This window comes from Macrotis lagotis, chromosome 5, assembly GCF_037893015.1.
Source record: "Macrotis lagotis isolate mMagLag1 chromosome 5, bilby.v1.9.chrom.fasta, whole genome shotgun sequence".
In the NCBI taxonomy this organism is placed as follows: Eukaryota; Metazoa; Chordata; class Mammalia; order Peramelemorphia; family Peramelidae; genus Macrotis; species Macrotis lagotis.
Window position 1 is genome coordinate 79,290,523 of NC_133662.1, and position 23,910 is coordinate 79,314,432.

Here is a 23,910-nt window from a genome sequence, read left to right on the forward strand (position 1 = left end):
ATTGAAATAGTTTAATAAATATGTATTTCAGACCCTTTTCTCAGAAACTTCTCCTATCAGCCTCCCAGCCATCTATTCCTATTACTTCCTGAGCCTATCATTTGGAGGAAGGAGGGAACTGGCTCCAGAAAGATTTATTATATACTAACTATCTTTGAATTGACAGTTGTCAATGTGTGTGTGTTTGTGTGTGTGTGTCCATGTGTGTGAGTGAGTGTAGGTATGGATATCACCTTAAATAGAATTGTTACTCCCCCTCATCACTACTGAGAAATTTAAGTAATCCTCCATCTATACATACCTCATACTGGAAGACATTCCCTTTTGAGAAAAAGCATCCATTTATAAGAATCTGCATGTGCCTTTTTTCATGCCTATGACAAATTTTCCACTATTTTTCTGTTGAATGAGACTGATTTAAAGTACAGGAAAAAAGTACAAACTTTTTGGTTCCTTCTATTTAAAAAGAATGCTTTTCTAGGTATTCCTGAAAGGCAAATATAAATTCTTTATAAAAGTTATACCTATGAGCTCATATGCCATGTTCTCTTTAATCATGAAACCATTGGTTTAGGAATAGGAAAACATATATATACAAAAGTATATACATATATATATATATATATATGAGTAAATATGTATATAATGTGTATTGGTAAACATATACATATACATGTTTATTGAGAATATTATATATATATACATATATGAAACATATAAAAGATGATGAACTGGTTATGAATGTCCTCTCCCAATACAGACTACATTTTCTCTGTTCATAATCACAGAGTTGTTAACTGGGATAAAAAAGGGTTAATATTGTTTCCCAGTGTCAAATAGACATTGTGACAGAGGGAGTTTGACTTGGCTTTTTCTTACTCCTGGGCCAACTCTATATCCCATACTGCCCCTCACATGTATATAACATATCTATAGAAATGCATTTATTTGTCTGTTTTGTTTCACCTTTCTGGTCCTCAAGCCAAGTGAGATGTTTGAACCAGATGGTCTCTAAGGTACCCTCTGAATCTAATATGTTTTGAATCTTTGAGATTTATATTTGGATAGGTCTCTTATGTTCAATATCTTTTAAAAATTTGTTTTTGTTTTGTTTTTTCTTCCTTTTTGGAGGCAATGACTTGCCCAGGGTCACACAGTAAGCGTATGAGACCAGATTTGAACTCTGGTCCTCCTGATTCCAGGGCTGGGGCTCCATTTACTGTACCACCTAGGGGGTCCCTGTTTTTTGTTTTCTTTAGCTGTCTCATTCTTCGTTTCTTTTTAGAATCATTTGTGACTAACTGTGATGTCAAAATTTCGGTTTTAGTGCTTCCTGTCTGTCTGATATTACATCCTAGACAAGAAACACTAATGTAGAGGCTTCCTAGAGATGAGGCTTGCTCTGAGTCACAAGGGAAGGATTTGCAAGTCAAGTTATGGCTGAAAGGATACCACTGCGGTGGACATTTCCCCACAGAGAATAAGTCCAGTTCCATTTGAACCCTTTGTATGAACTAAACACAGAACTCAAACACAGTTCTGCCTGGGTGGTATTAAGCAAATTATCTGGACTCTCTGGGCCTCTAAAAATCTAGGCCACCTGTAAAATCAGAGAGTTGGGCTGAATGACTTAAAAGATAACTTTCAACTGTAACTTCTAACTTAAAAGTTAACTTCCAACTGTAAATGCTTGCATTTTTTTCAGGAAGCAGGGAAGGGGAAAAGGAAATGCAAGAGGACTTGAACAGGCAAAGAGAAGCAGTATCTTTAGGAAATAATGATAGAGTCTCTGCAATTGAATTTATGATGCTTGTTTTTTTGAATAAAAAAGTGAAGGACCTCAATATATATAAAAGGTTGGTATGGTCTCATATAAAATACTCAGATGACATAAAGAGCTTTGGTTAAGAAAAATGTTGTAAACATCAAGTAAGCTGAAAATAGCATCCTTTTAGGTGATGAGACATGCAATGTTATTGACAGAGTAGAACATGCTAAATCACATTTTACACTTGCACTACGAGTTTTTTAGCTGTCAAGCAAACCATAATATTTAGCAAAACAATTATTTTTCTAGCATCCCCACATGTCACCACATTTTTAAATTCTTGTCAATTAGTGTGAAGTTTAAGATAATCTGAGATTAATTAAAACTAAATGACAGAAGGAACCTAATTTTCACCTCCTCTTTTAGGAGAGGAAAAAAAAGATATTCACAGCTCAGTAGAACTAGCCTAATTAAATCACCTATCTTGCTCAAAACTGTATTTTTGTTCCTAACAATTTCTACTGTTCTTTCCTGAGGATACCCTATATACTTTGTTCCCCCAAAAACCAGTTATATTTAATTATAATTGAAAAATTACTTTTTTCCCAATTCACACAAAAAAATTCAATGGCATTGCATATTTTTGCAGTTTTCTGTAATTCTACCCTTACTGAAGCGAACTGATGTTGCTTCTGGATGGATAAACGCCCCATGACTGTGAATTACTTGTATGTGGAGCTCTGGTGTGAGGTTTTGCTTAATATTTTTCACGGTCTCTCATCCACCTGTGGAGCTCACCCATTACCCAACTCTCACCTGTATCTTCAAGAAGTTATAGTATATGCACTGGTCACACTCCATTAAAACCATCTCAACAGACAAGTTCAGCAAGGTGGAGGGTAAGCAACAGGTCTCAATCCCACTAGCAAGTAGGTAGAAGTCTACCCCAAGAATAGGAAGACTTGCTCTGGTGGAATGGGAAGATGACAACAATTTGTTCCAGTGGCCACAAAGATGGCTGAAGCAGGTTTTGTGTAGTGCACAGAGCTTGTTCAGACATTGAAGATGCCAAGGTCATCCACCACTTCCTGGACCATCACCAGTCATCTTGATTTTTGTCTTGCCACCCGACTTCAATGACTCTGGAACAGAGAGTGAAGCTGATAAACGTATGCTACTCTGCCTTACTTAAATGCAATAATACTTAATACTTAAATACTTAAATACCACAGTACTTAAATGCATCAGTCAAGACATAGTCCCATGATCTCATTAGTCTTCTTCAAAAACAAAGGATCAATAACAACTTGTGTTTGGAAGGATAGCTAACTCCTGCTTGACTGAGAGGCCAAGAAAGCCAAGTCTCTTGACTACTGTGTAAGGAAAGAAAGAAGAGAATGATCTTATTGGAAGAATCCACTCTATGCAGTCTTTTGGATTGTTATACACTAGGAATCATAGGATATATTGGGGTGCCAGTTTTCCCCACATATTCACAGCTCTAAAAGCTCCAATTTCCCCAAATTATATATCATACCGTGCTGTTTATTTTTGATCTCTCTCTCACTCTTTCTCTGTCTCTCTGTCTCTCTGTCTCTCTGTCTCTCTCTCTGTCTCTCTGTCTCTCTGTCTCTCTGTCTCTCTCTCTCTCTCTCTCTGTCTCTCTCTTGGTGAGTCAGGTGTCCTATCTAAATATACACAGAGATATATACTTCAGGGAGCCCCTCTCAGTCTACCTGGGTAAGAACAGGACTAAATTCTTAATACATATATTCACAAATCATAATTGGACTCCAAGATTGAAACTTTAATTGCCACTACTAACATGCTCCTAAAATTAGTAAAATAATTATCTTAAATAAGCTCTGTTGGACATATAGCTATCACAGTGGTTTCCCTTCTACCTTCCCTTCCCTTCTACCACAATAGTTTAAAACAGTCAAGTTCCTTTTTTGTTATTTGCTCCTTTTCCCAACCTGGTTCTTCACTTTGAACTTTAAGGCTGCATTTTGCTCACCTAGCATTGTGCCAAGCTTTAAGCTTTTTTGAGCTGAGATTTTCAGTTAGTTCTGAGGTCAGCAAGTTTTCAGTGCTTCCAAGGTGGTATTTATCCTGGGAAAAGTGTGGTTACTACTCTCTTGGCCTTAGCTCTGCTCTTTGCCCAGGAAGGATCCCTGCTTTCCTGCAGCCACAACTACTATGCTAGTAGTCCTCTTGGTTCTGGAACTGTGATCAGAGCCCCTACTCCCTTGTGATCAATAACAAGCCCTCTTCCCTGGCCTGGAACTGCCACCAGCACCCTCTATACCCAAAAAGGATAACCTCTATCTGATCAGTTGTCAGAACCCCTTACTGTCTCTGGCTGAGGGCTCCCAATGATGCTGCTGCTGCTTCTGCTACTACTGGTGAGACCACCTCCAAGGCCCAACCACTAAATCTCTGGGCTTATGCTCACCCTGGTGTCACAGACATCTCCTTCTGTCCTCCTTGGTCATCTTGGGCTGGAAAAATGTCTCCCTCTGACCTTTTGGTGGCTTTGCTGTTCCAAAATTTGACAGGAGCAGTTATTTTTAAAGCTGTTTGGAAGGGATTATTGGGAGCATTCCGTTGGGTCCTGGCCTGTGCTCTACCATCTTGGTTCTACCAGAACCTTAATATCAGACATCTTAAGGAGGTAAAGAACACCAGCTCCAGGGGGGGTTGGGAAACTTCAGAAGATAGCACCTGTGCTAAGGTTTGATAGGTTAGAAAAAAAAATCTGCAAGTGGGCAAGCAGGAGGGAGAGTATTTCCAGGCACAAGGGACATGTGTGTGAATACAGGGAGATAAGAAGTAGAATCGTGTGGTTGTACTACCACATAAAGTGAATAAAAGAAAGGAATGTAAAGTTGGCAAGACTGATGGGAGCCAAGCTATAGAGCATCTTAAAAATCATGCTGAAGAGTTTGCCTTTTTTCCTAGAGGTAATAAGAACCACCAGATGTTTGAATCTAGTTTAATAGGAAATCATCAGCCTGATTTGATTTGGACCTGTGAGTAGAGAGAAGGGAACAGAGGCAAGAAATGTTATTGAAAGAAAACGGATATATCAAATGATTGAATTTGAGAGGATACAAACTTCAGTTGTATCATCACCATACTTCGAGAGTTGTGGGTTGAAGCATTCTTCTCTTTTTGTTCCCTAGCCATCCCTAAGCTTTCTCCTAAACTCCCTTTCTCTCTCCCTTTCCCCCAAGCACCACTACATCACTAACTGACTTGGACATTTTTAACTTTGTATCAATTAGGAATCTTAAACTCAACATTTCCAAAACACAACTTATTATCTTTTAACCCCAAACCATCTCTCTTCCTTATAGAAGCAAGTAGATTATACAATGGATAATGCACTGGGTCTAGATTCAGGAAGACTTGAGTTTAACTCTATCCTCAGCCAGTTGTTACCTGTGTGACCCGGGACACAACTTGCATTCCCCTCAGTTTTCTCAATGATAAAATGGGAATAACAGAACCTACCTTTGCAGAATTGTTATAAGGATCAACTAAGATAATATTTTTAAGTGCTTAGCCCATCAGAATGCTATAAATGTCTTTTTTCTCCCTTCCCCTTCCAAATATTTCTGTTTTGGCCAGAAATCCTGGGAATCTTACTCTCCTTTGGACTAAGCAAAAGTGGCCATTCTTTGCTTCATTTTTCTTTTTTGCCTTAAACACATTATGAGCATTAGCTTAAAAAGATTAAAGTCTCCCACAGTATCCAAGGCCATCTCCACTCATTCTAATCCACATTTCACCACTGGACCCAGATAGCTTCAGAGGAAAAAAGTAAGAATGGTGATTTTGCACAGACATCAACACTTTCTATGAAGGGCACCACCAGATTTCCAAATAAGAGAAATTGAGTTGAAAAAAGAAAACCTAGAAGTTTCAAAGGGGTAAAAAATCTACTGACACAAGTGAAGAAAACCAGCTATGAAAAAGAAAATAAAAAGAAAAGAGGATGATATTTAAGAATTCTTGTCAAAAGAGAAAAATTTGTCATTGGTTAAAAAGAATAAGGAAAATACTTGAAAGACTCCTAGAAGTATACTATGTTCTTAAACTCCTGGCACTGGAAGTAGACTCCAGCCCCTTCTTCTGATTGACTGATTTCTCCAGGAATCTCCATTTTAAGGAAAATCCCCAAGTCAACCATGTCTTTCTCTCCAGGTTCTACTACTGATTCTTCAGGTTTTCTCTACCATGTTCCAATTTGGGTACCTTCTCCTCCTTCCCCTTTATTTTGTGTTTTGAAAAGAAAGAGGAAAGGGTAAGGACAAGGACATCTAAATGTGATTTGTGATTGTCCTTCAAAAGAACCTGAGGAGGATTAGTAATATAGAAAGGAGGATAAAGAGTCACATCATGAAAGTCAAGAAAGGAAAAGTGTCTGAGCACTGATTATTTAATATGGTATCCACAAATGAGATCAAATTTGAGTTGACTTGTGATGAAATTATTTGCCACCATCACTATTAGCAAACATAGGGTAGATAGAGGTCAATTGTGTTGTTGTCACAACTAGCTATTTTTGAATCAAAGTATGGAAACTTGTGTTAAAAATTAAAAGTGACAAATCACTTAACCTCAATTGATTTGCAAAAAAAATAGAAATAAAGACAAAAACCAAAGTCCTTTCTTTAATTAAAAAATTAAAACCAAAAATTTCTATATTTCTCAATGCCATTCATTTTGGTTCCCCAAATCCTGAAACTTTTTTAATTGAGATAACCCAAGAATAGAAATAATTTTTGAAACTTTCAAAAATTAAACAAATTTGTTTCAAATTTTATTGTCTCATTTTTTTTATTTTATTTATTTAAGGCAATGGGGTTGACAATGACTTGCCCAAGATCATACAGCAAGGCAATTATTAAGTCTGAGGCCCATTGTCTCATTTATTTTGAGTGAAATGGTATTCCTTTGAAAAGAAAGTTCACCAGAGACATCCAGGACTAGTACTAATAGAAACAATTTAACAAAAATACAGGAAAATAAATAGCCCAAACCTAGAAAATGTAATCTACTACATTTGTCAGGACAATCCATAAGTACTGTTATAGATAAGGTATATAGCAATGTTTAGTTGCAGAAAACATGAAACCTGATACAATTAAATTTTCCAGGGAAAATCAGATGTTTTATAAATAAATGAATTTTTTTTCTAAAATCCTATCTTTGATATGAAAAGTACATTTGCTTCCTATAAAATTGGTTAGAGATTTTTACAAAGACTCTATTCAGTAGGGAAAATATGTAGTCAGAGGCAAAGCAAAACAGATAAAAAGAATCTTCAAATCATTCTACTTGAAGTTTGTAATAGAAAGAATTTTCTATGTTTGAAGACCTTATGAGCAATTGAGAAACAAAAATCTATGTTGCATTGTAAGTGGATGAAGCAGCAAGTGTTCATTTGATTATATATGTACAATATGTATGTACAATATAGAATTGCTCCCTCTGCAATTTTGTAAATTTATTGACAACAATGCCATGTAAGAATATTGTTTGTTTTCATATCATTTACATTTCTCAAAGATTGGCCAAAAATTCTTTCTTCTACTCCCAGAGTCATCCTTTATTTATTAAAAAATTCAGGCGAATTTAGGGGGAGTGTGATTTGGCAAACCAATCAACACATAGACCATGTCTGGCATTGTACATATTATTCCACATCCATACTCCTCCCTCCCCAGGTCTGCCAAAGAGTGGCATTTTCATATCTCTTCATAAGGATAAGCTTGGTCAATATAACTTCACAGTATTCAATTTCAATTATATTGTTATTCTGTCAATTATGGTTTTCTAAGTTATTTTATAAACTGTTTTCCTGGTTTTGGTTATTGTTGTGGTTACTGTTCAGTCATTTTTTGCTCATATAATCTTCATGAACCTTTTGGTGTTCTCTTGGCAAAGATATTAGATTGCCATTTGCTTTTCTAGCTCATTTGACTGAAGAGGAAACTAAGCCAACGGTTTAAGTGACTTGCCCACTCACACAGCTAATGAGTATTTGAGGCAAAATTTGAACTCAGGAAGACTAGTCTTCCCAACTCAAGACTGGAGTTCGACCCATTGTGCCACCTAGCTGCCCATCTGCTTACTTTAATTTTCATCAGTTCTTATGTCTTTCCACATTTTTCTGTAGTCTCCATATTCATCATTACATTCATGCTATTTGTTTTATCACTTACCAATTGATAAGCATCTGGTTCCCCCCCCCACCCCGACTGCAGCTTTCTACTATTATAAGAAGTGTTCCTATAAATTTTAGGACACATGTGAAATCTTTCTTTTTATCATTGCCCTCTTTGACTAGCAGTTGGATTTCTAGAACAAAGAGTGCAAATATTTTATTCACTTTATTAGCATAATTCCAAATTGCTTTCCATAATAATTGAACCAATTCATTGCTCTACCAACAGTGTGTTAGTGTTTCTAATTTTCTACAGCCCTTCTGACACTATTACCATCTTTTATCATATTTGCCAATTTGCTGAATGTAAAGTGAGACCACACTGCTGTTTTGATTCAAATAATTTGCTTTTTTAAATAAAAATCATATAATGTGGGAGAATTATGTTGAACTACTCATAGAGGAAGCTAAGTTGATGCAAGAATGAAAAGCAAATGTACAAAAGATAGTTTAAAATGTAGTCCCTCATTTGAACATAGTGCATGCTTCACAAAGAATCAATTATGTAAAAGACTTCTATACCTTATTTAAAATTATTACAAATATAATCAAATTTATAAAAACAGTCCCTTAAAAGCAAGGTTCTTTGAAAAATTGAGTGGGAGCAAAGTACATGGTGCTTCTATGTTATTGTAAAATATGCCAGCTTTCTTGTGCCAAACTACTTGAAAGGCTGTTTGAGTTAAAAGTAGGAATTTCCATTTTTATTAGTAGTAGGAAATATGAAATTCATCTAATAACAAAAAAGTCCTTCTAAAGCTTCCATTTTTTGGTAAACAATTATGAAAAACAGAGTCTGAACAAATGAAGACAAAGTCCTCAAATTCCTACTCTGATCCAGAAAGATAAAGTATCTGCATTTATGAAAAAGGTAAAACTGCACAATGAATTTACAAGATTTCCCTACTACATAAATATTGGGAAGCTATTTGAATGAAAGTATTATTTTGGCTTTTAGTCTGGTACCTCCAGTATCTTGCACAGTTGCTTGATCTAAGTAGATCCTTAATAAAGCTTTTATTAAATGTAATTGAATGGGTTGCAGTCTGAAATGGGACCACTTCCGGGAATGGCTGAGGTGTTGTCTGCACCCAGATTTGGGATATTTGCAGAGAGGGACAATAAAGTGAATACTTTAATTCCCAAATATGAGGGCTATTTGGGCTGTATGTGCTCTCCTTTCCACTTAAGCAACTTCTCTTCCTCTCAATTCCTTTTCAAGTCTTCATTGGGGATCATTTACCTCAATAAGTACTTTTGTTTGGAATGGGGTACTCAGCCAATCAGTCTTGAAATATCTTCTTTAACTCTTTGAAAAAATTTCTCAAAGGTTAGTGAAGAGGAGCATGGTGAGTATATGCAAGCTGAAACACATTAAAAATAGCTACAGGCAGCATAAATGATGCCCTTAAAGAAATATGTGATCTGAGGGGCAGCTAGGTGGTGCAGTGGATAAAGCATAGAGAGTCAGGAGAATCAGAGTTGAAATCTGACCTCAGATAATTGCCTAGCTGTGTGACCTTGGGCAAGTCACTTAACCCCATTACCTTGCCAAAGAAAAGTGCTCTAAAAAGCAGATAGGGTGGTCCCATCACAGAATGAAAAATAGATAATAATAATTAGAATATGTGTGGAACTTTAAAGTTTTCAAATTGCCTTACAAATATTCTTATTTATTTTTACAACAACCCTATGAGGTAATTTCTATTATAGCTCCATTTTATGGATGAGGAAACTGGAACAAATTATGTCTGAGGCAAATATGAATTTAGAATTTCATGACTCCAGCTCTAATCCATGCTTCATTGTACCATCCATCTGCCACAGTTCATGTTCTTTGTTAGTATCTCTATGATGTCAAGAGAGAATGATAGAAGGCCCCCAGAATTTTAGTAGGTTGCCTTGTGGTAAACTTATGGATATAAGCAGCATAAGATAAACAGGCCCAGATGGCTGACAATCTGCACCATGCTGAAGAAATCCCAGAATCATTGGAGCTTTGAAGTATTAAATAATCCCCAACAGCACTGCCTCATCTCCACCAAAAACATTAATGCATGGGAGTAATGGCCTTAATCCCAGTCCTTGATATGAAGCATTGAATCCATTATGTCTTTCTGTTCCTTAGGAAGCCAAAAAACCAGAAATTTGTTATTATATTATTAGAGGTCACATAGTAACAAGCACCTGGGGAGCATAGTCCCAAAGTCAGGAAGACTCAACTTCTGGAGTTCATCTCTGGCCTCAAACACTTACTAGCTGAATGTCCCTGGGTTCATCATCCTCTTTGCCTCAGTTTTCTCATTTCCCAAATGAGCTGGAGAAGGGAATGGCAAATCACTCTAGTATCTTTGCCAAGAAAATTCTAAATGGGGTCACAAAGAGTTAGGCATGACTGGAAAACAACTGAACAACAAATAATAATAATAGTTCCTACCTTCCAAGTTTGTTTTGAGGATCAATTGAGATAATAATTGTAAAGTGTTTTACAAATTTTAAAGTGTTTCATAAATGTTAAATATTATTATTTTAATAAAGTCTATGAAAGGATTAATAGGGAAGAGAGAAGGGACTGTAGACCACAATTATTCCTTTATCCCTATGTGACCAAGACTCCCACCTCATACATCTCATACATGTATGATTTCTTCCATTAGACTGCCAAGAATGCAAGTAAATAGAACAACATGGATACAAAAGAACTGAGGTGGCTACCTCCTTGGAGATCCCCTGTCACTGTCCTCTATGACACCATATGAGCTGTAGGTAAAGGGAATAAGTACAAGTTTGAGGGACACTCTTTATCTGATTTATTTTTATCAATTGCAACTTTAGGATGGTAATTACAGGTGAGTGGATTATTATGACTATGGATGTTTGCCTTGACCTGGGCATGGTTGATTAGCATGGTTCTAAAAGTGTTTTCTATGATTTTTCCTTCCCTTGAAATTAGAATAAAATGGTTGGAGGCAGAAGTCAACCCTTTCTCATTAGGAATCCCTGAAAACTTTAGAATTAGGTTATAGCACCTACATCTGGGTTGGCTAGGCTTCATGACCAATGAAATGGGTGCTTCTCTAGGAACTCTTTCATGGAAACCCCAGCTTTGTGTCACTTCACTCCCTCCTCTCCGGCCACCTCTGTTCCAACTTCCTTACCAGTAGTCTTGCTACTACCTGCCCTTCTCTTGTCTCACTTCTCTAATAATTCTCTTTCACCTTCTCCTTACCCCTGAGTGATCCTGGTCAAGAACAGGTCTCTGAAACATTTCTCACAATAAAAATAGGACTTGTTCAAAGTGGAATGGGAAACAGAAGCATTGAACCCACCAGATAGGTGAACTGGGACTCTGGAACAAGTTTTCCAGGGCAGCTAATCTCAATTCAGATAGTGGAAAGTTTAAGGCTCTCTCTTCCATGACCACTCCCTTAGAGACCTGCTGCCACTAATTAATGTTAACAGAATTTTTACTGAGACATTCTCTCACCTGGGCATGACAGAGAAAGCCAGAGAGAGTGAGTGCCAGTAATCAAGTGGTAGCTTATTAATGACTTCCATTGAAAAAAAGTTGATTTTCAAATCATGGAATTGTTCCTTCCGTGGCTCTCTGCCTTGTATTTCAGGTAGAGAATATGTAATTGGGAAAGGGAAGGGGAAGTGGGTCATAAAACAATCAATTTGGGGCCTAGATCTTCCCAGGACAAGCCCAGCAGGACAATATTTCAATTCTATCACTTATGACCATCCAGGACAACAGAGGTGTTCTTGAATTCTATGGGAATGGCTAAATTGATTGTATAGTTTGGGGACACATTATTATTACTTGGGTACAGTACAGTTTATTATAGTTCACTTAATACAGGCAAGGGGGAAAAGGCAGTACTTGTCATGATTGATAGAAGATTTCTGCTACTTTGCTTTCACTGTTTATTCAGACCCAAAGCCTGCCTATTAAAAAGATCTCTAGAAACGAATCAGTATAAAAAGCATAACAACTCTTGACACGTTTAATGTATTTGTTTTCATTCATTCATTCATTCATTCATTCATTCATTCTACTAACTTGTTGGGAAATCCTGTCCTAGAAGGTAAGGAACATTTTTCACCTCAAAGAAAAGATAATTAAACTGTAGACTTAAATTCATTAAATTACTAATGCAAACAACTCCTAAAAGAATAAGGGAAAAAAGGAGTAAAAAAAGTCACCAAAATCTAGCAAAGAGAAGGTGAAAGACTCACCATATGAAGAACTTGCAATATCTTTAGAAAGAAACAATGGGTCATCCAGTAGACATGAGTAGTTTAAGAAACTAAAGGAGCTTTTTGTTAGAATTGAAAGGAATTTTATAGATGTTCTAGCAGAAAATCCTATTTTAAATATGATGAAACAGAGATTGAGGGAAGTGAAATTATTTTATTTAAATCATATGAATAAAAAGTTACAGAGCCAGAGTTTATCAATATCCTTTGATTCAAAACTCCATTGTTATTTGTTATTTTTACATTGTGCCACAGTATCTCCTAGAAGTCATTGTCTTAGAATAACAAAACATCTGAACTAGAAGTTTAAAGATTACTTAGCAGTTCCTCATTTTATATATGAGGCCCAGAGAGATTAGGTGACTAATTTAAGGTCTCAAACCAATTAAGTGAATAGGCCAACACTAAAACTTAGGTTTCAAATCCTATTTCATTGTTTTTTTAATATTTGATTTTTTTCCGTCATCCAAGGAATAGGACAAGGAGGAAGACAGGAAAAGATTATTTCTAAAAAACAAGAACCAAGCAGATCAATAGGAATGATAAACAACATAAATCTATGAATTAAACTGCACATATTTTCCCCATTATAACCCAATGTTTTGTCTTGGTTTTTTGGAAAAGACAAAGATCTGTTACATTTTAAAAATAGCCTACCTTGGAACAGTCACAGTCACCCAGGCAAAAAATATCTCCATACAGATAACAATAAGAATTGCAATATTAATTACATCCTTCATTTATATCCATTATCTACTAGCTTCACCTGCCTGAAATAGAATTCTTTTAAATAGATTGCTTAATTAACAAAGCTCAAGAAGCATGATTTGGATAGAAGAAAATTATTACTTTTAAATAAGTCTGGAATTAATTCCAAAATGCTATAATGCTGACATTTTGACCCAAAGCATTTGTTCCTTAACTAGGTTAAAATGGGTCTCACTGAACTGGAAACCTGAACCAGGACCCAGCTTGCATTGGATCCCTGTTTGGAGGGACAGTGGAGATGTGCTTGTGATCTTGGTTCCTTATTTGAGTTTGAGGTGGCCTACTCATGAAGGAGAAATAAAACTAGAGAGAACCTAATTGGAATACCCAGATTGCTAGAGGAGGTTCAAAATTCATGACTAAACCTTTTTCTGACCTCCCCCGCCATGATGAAATAATCAAGGAAGCATTTAAAGCTCTCAGTCCATTTCTCATTAAATATCCACCAATAATAGTTGTTTTTCACTTCTCAGGGGAGGACCCTGTCAGAAGACTGAACAAGGTTGTTGATGGCTTTTTTTTTGTTTCTCCTTCAATCTGGAAGAGGAACAATGACAACATGAGGGTGATGCCTTGACTTGCCAGTAAATTGGATTTAAATGAGACAGGATGGTTTGAAGTCATCAGCCTCACTCTCTCCTCCAGGGTTATCAAAATCAAGAAGAATGGAGATGGTCCAAAATGCAGTGGGTGACCTTGGCCTTTGTAAATTAAGGTCTTTCCCAGATCTCAATTTATCTGAGGCTATGCTCCTTCAGTGACTAGGTGAGATTGAGACAAAGGATCACTCAATTTACTATCACAAAGATATAGATCTGAGAGAGGAGTCTTCCTCAGAGTTTCTGGCCTGAACAAAACACATTGCTATTTATACTCATTTTAGTCCATCAAAACCTAAAAAATGAACCACAGAGATTATGGGGAAGAGTACTGTTATTGGCCATTCAATGAAAGCCAGAGTGATTCAATTTAAAGGCACAGTCAATCAACTCCACTTGAAACACAATGGGCTTTTTTAAAGTTTGTTTTTTCAGACCTATATTTCAAGAAATCATAAATGGAAACTGTACAGGACAAAAAATAATTGTCCCAGCTTTTTGAAAAAAAATTTTAATCTGATCGCAAACCCCAAAATATCTTACACAGTATATAAGCAATCATTAATTATATTCCTATGGCCAGAGCACCCACATGTAAAGATATGGCACTCAAGTGCATTGAGGGTCAACATTTGATGAGGAAGGAGAAAGAAAAAGAGGTAGAGGAAGCAGAGGAGAAAAAAAAGCAGCATTTCCCAACTTCTGCTCAAATTGGCAAGTTAGATAATAGAAGAGGGAGATTTAAGATGTCTCAAGACTCAGCTATTTTTGTCTTTGTTTACAGAGAGAAATTATTGATCATTAATTTATTGATCATTAGCCAGTCTTATTAATTAATTGACTTTAAATATCTGGAAAATTTAACTCTCAGAATTCTTATTTCCCATACTTAACAGGCTTACTGTGCAGATCAAATGAAATATAAAGCACTTTGCTAGCTTTAAAATATTATATAAATTTTACTTACTTATGTCATCATTATAATTGTCATTGTTGTAGTTGCAGAAACTGTTAGCACTTTTACCAAAGACTTACACAGTTTGGTTATGACTCAGGTAGTTTCCCTACCTGAGAGCCATAGAGTTGACCTGGGTAAGATGCAGTAGGCCAATTTGAGGTAAAATGTGGAAGTAATATTTGATAAAACAAGCAATTTCTATTCAGATGGATAAATAGGAAATTAATTAAGTTTTCACTATACACCAGTCACTAAGTTCAAGGAATTCAAATGCAAGTAATAATAATAACAAATAATAATAATAATAATAATAATAAATAATAATAATACAATCCCAAATCTCAAAAGGTAATTGGACAAAACTATTCTAGGGAGGAAATCAAATGTCTACAAATGAGAAGCAAAGACAGAAGTGAAGTCAGTATGACCCAGGCTACTCAGGTAGTACCCAATAGCTCACCACTCAGAATGGGCCTCAGGCAATAACATTTCCTGAATGAGATAATTGGAAAAGAGATAATTACTGGTTAAGGCAACTCTAATTCACTCTTCAGTCTTGATTTGGATTATTTGCATAGTTGAGAGTAAGACCCAGGTTTACCTCCAGGGCTTATAAATTGAACTGCTAAAATGACTGGATTCCCTTAGGAGAAATTACCCTGAAATCACTATATGACTGAATCCTTTACTCATTTTGCTAAGTGACAGGTAGGAAGTCAGACATATGTTTCTGTTTGTGTATGACTCCTTTGGAGATTTGTTCTCCTGATGCATCTTTTGGTGCCATTACCATAATGGAAAGTAGAGAGGGTTCAGTTTTCAAGTGAGGGCTTAATATCGTATGTTAGATGTGGAGCTTTGTCAGAAACTCCATTCCACTACCCTAGATACAAATTTAAGAGCCCAGAAGTAACAAAAAAAAAAGAAGAATCAAATGTTGAGATTTCATCTTTAGGACTTCTGTACAGAGTCACTAATTTAAGACTAAGCACATATCCCTTTCATTTTTGACATATTTTCACCGTGAGGACAGAGAAAATTAAAACAAAAATTTCACAAGGGCAAAAGAATTTTAGCATGCAATTAAAATTCAACAAGCATTTATAAATACCTGCTCTGCCCTAAAGCATTATGCTAAGTGCTAGGATATAATGTGAACTATCCCCTCATTTTCAAATGTCAGATAAATAAGCTTAAAGAGGATGTTTAAATCTGATCAGTCCTGATATACTTCACACACTATTGGGAAACCACTATTAGAATAATCTCTGGACTTTATATAGTAACTACAATTGCAAAGTTATCTCATTTTATCCTCACAACAATCCTATGAAGCGATTAATATATACATATATATGTGTATATATGTATATATATATATATATATATCTATATATAGATATATAGAGATATATATATATATATTGCTACTTCCATTTAAGAGATGAGGAATCTGTGGCTTGTAAAGATTAAGATTGGGCATCTAGGAAATGTCAGAGAAAGGTCTCAAACTTAGACCAATGGGTTCTCAAGTCCAGTCCCTGTCTACTACACTATATAGAAGTTTAAGGGGCAGCTAGCTGGCACAATGGATAGAATACTAGACCTGGAATAAGGAAGACTCATCTTCTTGAGTTCAAATATGGTCTCAGACACTTACTAGCTTTGTGACTGTGGGCAAGTTACTACAGTATCTTTGCCAAAACCCCAAATAGGTTTACATGAAGTCAGATATGAATAAAAGGACTAATCAACCACATGGTCATCTGACAACTAATTAATTCCTCAGGAATATGTATACTACTTTTGATTTAATTTATTTAATTTATTTTTGTTATTTTTAAGTTCCAGAGAACTATCTCCCTCCCTCCCTCTCTCTTGACACACACATTTGTGTGTGTGTATGTATATAAAACCTACTATGCATATTTCTATTTATTAGTTCTGTCTCTGGAAGTAGATAGAATCTTTTTTTCATAGTTCCTTTGTAGTTAATTTGAATATTAATAATATTCAGAAGGAGTAGTTAGGTGGTACGGTGGATAGAGAATCATTCCCGTAGTCAGAACTGACTTCAGTTAAGGTCTCACACATTTGACACTTACTAGCTGTGTGACCTTAGACAAGTTACTAAACCCTGATTATCTCTCAAAAAAATAAAATAATACCCAGAATAGTTTAGATTTTATAGTTATTCTAATAATATTGCTATTACCGTATATGATATTTTCTTGGTTCTGCTCATCTCATTCTTCATTATTGCATGAAAATGCTTCCATTTTTTTCCCTCAAATCAACCTATTCACCTTTTCTTACAGTAGTATCCTATCATAAACATATACTATAATTTATTCAACCATTCCCCAATTGAGACACAATCCCAGGATTTCCAGTTTTTGCTACCACAAAAAGTTGTTATAAATATTTTAGAATATATTTATTTTCCTTATTTCTGATCACCTTAATAATGGTATTGCTGGATCAAAGTGTTGAAGAAGAAATATTAAGAGAAATGTTTGTCTAGTTTTTCCTGAAATAATAAGAAACTATTATTTGTGCTTGTCTGGCATTTTCTGTGAGCCTCTGACTTCCTCCCCATTGTTCAGTCCAACCCTCTCCTCAAATATAAATTCCCTAAGATAATACAAAGCAACCTTACCCTTACCCTTCTTCCACCTCTTAGCCTTCCAAGGTTATATGCCTGACTCCAGTCACATGCAGGTGGGTTACTCCTTGACCCTCTTCTTCTGACTCCTTCCCACACAGGAGGTGGGCTAGGCTGCCTGTCCAAGTTCTGCCTACCCTCTTCTCCATGCTGCTAGGTTCATGTGATCCCAGCCCAGCTACTGTCTAGTGACTGTTTCCTTTCCCCTTCTCTTTTCCCTTTCTTAACTGTCTTTAATGCTCTCATCAGCCCAACTTGTAGCTGTTTCTTCTTTTCTTAAACTTACAGTCTTCTTAAAAACTCACCTTCTTTACCTTACCGGAGAACTCTGTGAATTAACCTGTGAATGTTTATAGTAACCTGTGAATTAAAATTTAAGCCTTTTCTTACCCTCCTAAGTCAGAGAGCTCTCCATGATTTCTTCACCCAAAATTAACTCACATTAATTCTGTATTCAGTTTTAGTTTTACAACTCTTCGAACATAATTCTAGATTGCTCTCCAAAATGATCAATTCCACCAACAGTGGATTAGTATCCCAATTTTTCCACTTCTCTCCACATTGGTTACAATCTGATAGGTGTGAGATGATATCTCAAAGTTATTTTGTATATGCTACTTTTTAAGAGAAAAGTTACTTTTTGCTACTTATACTTGACCCATGTACATATATATATATATATATGTATATATATATATATATGTGTGTGTGTGTATGTGTGTGTATGTTAATATGTATATACTATGTATATATAAAGCATAAAAACTTCCTGAACCATATTTCTACTTCACAAAGCATCCAGGAAAGGAAGCAACATCTCTCTATTTATATGAGATCTGCTTAGGACTATTATAATTACTACCCTAGGATACATGGATTAGAGTTCACTTTTTTATTTCTGCTTATTAATATAATCAAGAGATAAATAATAAAATTTATTAGTGAACCTGAATTGCTAACCATTTTTCCCCCAGGTAAAAATTGATTTCAGAAACATCATTTGTCTGAAAGAATACACTCAACAGAATTGCTATTTTAAAAAATATTTTAAATATTTAATAATTCATTTAGTTATATGTCTGCAAGTGCTAGCACTTTTAAAATCACAAAATCTCAAAGTTGGAATATATCACAGAAGTCATCTAATCCAATATGGACTTTAATAAAAATTCCACCTACAACATTCTGAACGAGTTATCATATAGACCGAACTCAAAAAATACCAATAAGAGGAAACATATATCCCAAGACAACCAGTTTCACACTGAGTTGAAATTGTTGAGAAGTTTTTCCTTATCTCTTAAAAGTCCTCTAAACAGTTTCCATGTATCATTCTGAGATCTGGCCACTGTAGTCATACAGAGTTTCATTTATCTTCTCATATTTCTCTTCCATTCTTCTTCCAATTCTTTCAAATTCTTGAAGATATCTACTATGCCCTTCATAAATTTCCAGGGCTAATCATCCCCAAATTCTTTAAACCAATGCTCATATTGCATTGTTTAAAGGTCCCTCAGTGTTACTGTCCTTTGGATATTCTTTTGCTTTCTCCCTAAAATGTAGAGCAAGAACTGAAGGCATTGTTTCATCTCTGCTCTGATTTGGGCAAGGTATAGCTGAATTATCATTTTCTTATTTCATAACACTGAGCCTCTCATATAATTTAGAATTGCATTAACCATATTGATTGCCATGTCACACTGCTAACTAATTTTTCTGGTTCTATAATATCTAAATTCCAGACAAAATCTAGACCTTCATAATTCCAGATAGCCAAACATCAAATGGTGCTGATACCTTTGAGATGTAACTTTGAAGGTTTATTGATAAATTTGGGATAATTTGGATAATGAACTAACCCCAAGTGGCACAGATAGAAATGTCTCCCAAAAAAACTATATTAAAAATGAGACTTCAAACTACTGCCTTTGAGCATGCCTCCATCTCCTTTAGAACTATGTTGCCCTTAGGGATGATGATCAACCTTAATGGACTTGCTCGTTCCATCAATGCAATAATCAGGGTCAATTTTAGAGTACCTATGATAAAGACCATCTGTATCCAGAGAAAATACTATGGATTTTAAACAAAGACCATAGTCTATTACCTTCAATTTTTTAAAAAAAAAAATCATCTTACATACTACATAATTTTGTTATCTCTAATATTTTATTTTTTCCTCAAGGATATGATTTCTCTCTCAACACATTCAATTTTGATCAATGTATAGCACTGAAATAATGTAAAGATTGTCAGACTGCCTTCTGTGGGGGGATGGGGACAGAAGAGAAGTTGGGGGAAAAATTATAAAATTCAAAACCTTACAGAAATTATAGGTAGAAACTACTATTGTATATAATTAGAAAACAAATAAAATATTTTAAAAAATAACTATGTTGCCTAGTGCTCCCAACTAATCCATGCTTCCATGAATGTTATTTTCTGCCTCTTCCCCTCCCATTCTCTTCCTCTCATTGCCTTCCTTCTCTATCTCATTTCTTCATCCCTCTGTCTGCCTCTTTATAACTTTCACCACTTATCTCTACACTCTGTGATTATTGAAGTTTACTTGCCACCCCATTTACCCAATGTCAGTAATAGTCTTTCTGAGCAAGTACCCTCAAAACTTGGCATGCCTGTTCCTTTTCATAATTTCATAAATTATCAACTCATCATGAAAACCCCTTCATCTTTTTCTCATGAATTGAAGTAAACTTTAAATTAAAATATAGAACATTATTTTAATCCCTATTAAATTTCATCTTATTAGATCAAACCCAAGATTCTGGTCTAATAGTTTGAAAACTTTTTAATCTCCAGAAATCTTGATACTCTTAAAAATTATTGAAATTTAAAAGAGCTTTATTTATGTGAGTTATATCTATTGAAATTAAAATATCTTAGAATTATCAGGATCCCCTGAAAAGATCTCAGCAACCCCCAGAAGTACACAAACAATTGTTGCTCTAGCCCATAAGATCTTTTTGAATTATGAGTCTATCATTCATAGAATAGCTATTAATCCTATTTCATCATTTGTAAATATGATAGTACATCATCCTTGTTTCTATCCAAATCATTGATTAAAAATATTAAGTAGCATAAGAAAAACCATTTAAGACATATCACCAGGGACTTCTAGGTTCCCATTAATCCAATAATAACTATTCTTTGAGTTTCATCTTCTAACCAGTTCAAAATCTAAACAACCATCCCATTATCTATTCTTTACGTTTCCATCATGTGTGTGTTAAGCCAGGCTGAAAGGGGAATGAGATCTTGTAAGTAGCAGTCCACCCATAAATTTTCAACACATAAATTAATCATACACAAAGGTCTCTGGCATCAAAGATGCCAAGGTTCATCTACTGCATCCTGGATCATAGTCTTGATTTTTATCTTGCCGGTGAACTTCAATGTCTCAAGAAGATAGAGTGAGGTTGATGACTTTTCACAACTGTGCCTCACTTAAATCCAATTCACAAGAAGTCAAGACATCACCCCATTATGTTACTGGTCTCTTTGAAAACCAAGGAAGAACAAAGTTTCCATCTTATTATTACTTCCCTTCTTTGGAAGTCTTTAGGGGAAGCATAATTAATTTCAGGTATACTATAAAATGAATTCTTTCTGGGTATGGATTGGACTAGATTAGTCACAGAAGTACTTTCTAACGATATAATTCTTGGGTTTTCGGGATAGTGAAGGGGATAAAATTACACACTCACACACACATAACTGTAATTCAACTGAGGCAGTTAGATGACAAAGCAGAGAACTGAATTTAGAATCAGGAAGACTCATTTTCTTGAATTCAAATCCAGCTTCAGACACTTACTAGTTCTGTGACCCTGAGCAAGTCACTTAACTCTGTTTGCCTCAGTTTCCTCATCTCTAAAATGATCTGTAAAAGAAAATGACAGACCATTTCAGTATCTTTGGCAAATTGGGTCACATAGACTTAGACATGATTGGAAATGACTTAACAATAGCAAAATAATACAATTATGATATAAAATATAAAAATATAAAATAAATATATAAAATATATAAATATATATATAAAATATATAAAATAAAAATATAAAATATAAAAAGAGAGGTAAAACAACTTCAAAACTGATTTGTTACAAGGGTTTTGTTTTTCTATTTTTTTGAAGGAAGTGGGCAGATTAAAATAATATTTTTGCTGATAAAAAAATTACATTTAAAAAAGAAGACAGGATTTTCAAACTTTCCCTCACCTCCACCTTCAACATCAAGAGAAAGAAAAGGTATGATTTAACCTGAGGGTGTCATTTGTATATATCTTCAGTTCTGGCTTAGGAGTCAATTTAAAGGTTTCATCTTCATTTTGCTGTGAGATTAGAAACAATTACAGAATGCCTATGCATTCTCTGAATTGAGGGCAAGTCTCCTCCATTAAATGTCATTACACATTTATAGAAACAAGCTCACAAAGCCTCCTATATGAGTAGACAGGTAGAGGGCAGAGCACACTGTATATGTTCTAAGGACTTGGTCCCCATCAACCAGTCTCTTATGTGAATTCATGAAGGAATATGCAAAAAATTAATGATGTCATGATGAGAGACTACAAGTGTAGGAACTACCTCTACCTACACAAATCAAAACCAGTCTATGACTTAATTAATCCCAGGAGTTGCCTAAAAACCTTGAGGTTAAGTGATTGGTCAGGGTTAATAATAAATCACTAAGCATTTATCAAGTGCTTATTACATGTCTTTTAGGCACTGTTTTGGGACCCGGATATAAAAAGCTAAAAATGAAATAGTCCCCTCCCTCAAGGATTTTAAAATCAAGTGAGATAATATGTGCTTTTGTATTTCTGTGTGTGTGTGTGTGTGTGTGTGTGTGTAAAAATCATTTTGTATGGAAGGGCATTAGTATCTGGAGATCAGAAAAGGCAGCATAATAGAAAGTAGTAAGCTGAGCATTTTGAAAAAAGGTTTTTTGATGTCTTCTATTTTTTACATAATTATAGATATCCCCAGTATTCTTTCTCTACCCACCCCCAGAGAGTTATCTCATATAATAAAATGTTTAAAAGACAAAACAAAAAAGAAAAAAGAAAAATCAAGTAAATTAATAAATACATTGAAAAAAATTATGAAAACATGCAAAATGTGTAATTCTTGTGAACCTTCCATCTCCATGAAGAGGTAAGTTGGAGGTGTCCTCTAATATCTTTTCATTAAAGTTATGCTTTATCTTTATAATTTTATTATGTTAACTTTTGTTTTTTATATGTGATTACTTTTTTCCTTTCATTTACATTCTTATAATTGCACACACTGCTTTCTTGACTTCATTCTACATAAGTTCATGTGGATCTTTCCATACATCTTTGTGTTCTTCATATACATCATTTCTTATAGCATAGTAATATTCCATTCCATTCATGTACTAGAATTTGTTCAATCATTCCCCAATCGTTGGCCATCTACTTTGGTTCCAATTCTTTACTATCATGAAAAGTACTGCTATAAATATAGGAACTTTCTTCTTATTGATAACTTCCTTGGATAACCTCAAATGGAGTCTCTAGTCCAAAAGTTATGGTATTTTAGTCACTTTATTTGTATAATTCCAACATTGGTTCCTGGATTTCCTCGTAGAAGTATATCTTCTTAAATTCAATACTATTCCACTCCCACTTATATCTCTCCCATTTCTTTTGATTGAATTATACCCTTTCACAGACTTATACCACCAAGTCTCAGTGATAGCTAGGAAATCAAATTAAATTAGACATTTTACATGAATTTTATGTTGGATACTTTACCATGTACCCCCAGGTGTATTGATTTTTGTTGTTGCTTTGTATGGACAATTTTCTCCCTTTTCTGTCCTTTTCAGTTTAAAATCTTCTTAATTCAAACTGCAAAGCACAAAATACTATATATCTGGGCTGTATTGTTGCTTCTTGTTTGCAAGATTCAAGGGAAATTCATTTTTACTACTCTTTGTTGAATGTATTCATTCTCTAACCAGGAAACTGTCATTACTATTTTTTAAACCAAGACCCAGAAATCTAAATCCCATTCTCAAACATTATATATTAATCAGATGTTCACTTCTCTTATCTACCTTTCTCTTCTGAATCCCTTGCCTTCAACTAGCACAACAGTAATACTACCTGTGGCCCTAAGATCTTCATTTGCTTTACATAATACTTTACAATCTTTAGAAATACTTTTTAGTTTTCTTCTAATAGTAACATGCATACATGCAAATGATTATGGGTGATTATCCTCCTTTTTGACATCTGGAAATATTCTCTGTCCAAATTTACATATGAGTTCTGAAAAGAGAACACAATTCTTTAATGTAATTATCAGGTAGAAAAGTAGTTGTTTCAGTATTCTCATCAAGAGGTCTGAAAATATATGGAAGGAAGACACAAAGAGGCCAATCCAGCTTTTGAGTTACAAGACTTTCTTTTTTTCCCTACCTTCTCTTTCTACCTATTCTTTCTGTTCTCCTATCCCCCTCCTCTTCCACTTCTTCTGTTCTTTTTTTTCCTCTTTTTTCTTTTCATATCCTTCTATTTAAAGCTTACTTTTTCTTCTCTTTCAGCAAGACTCCTTCCAAATGTCTTAAATAACTCTTGATTTTTAACTCACCAAATTCAAT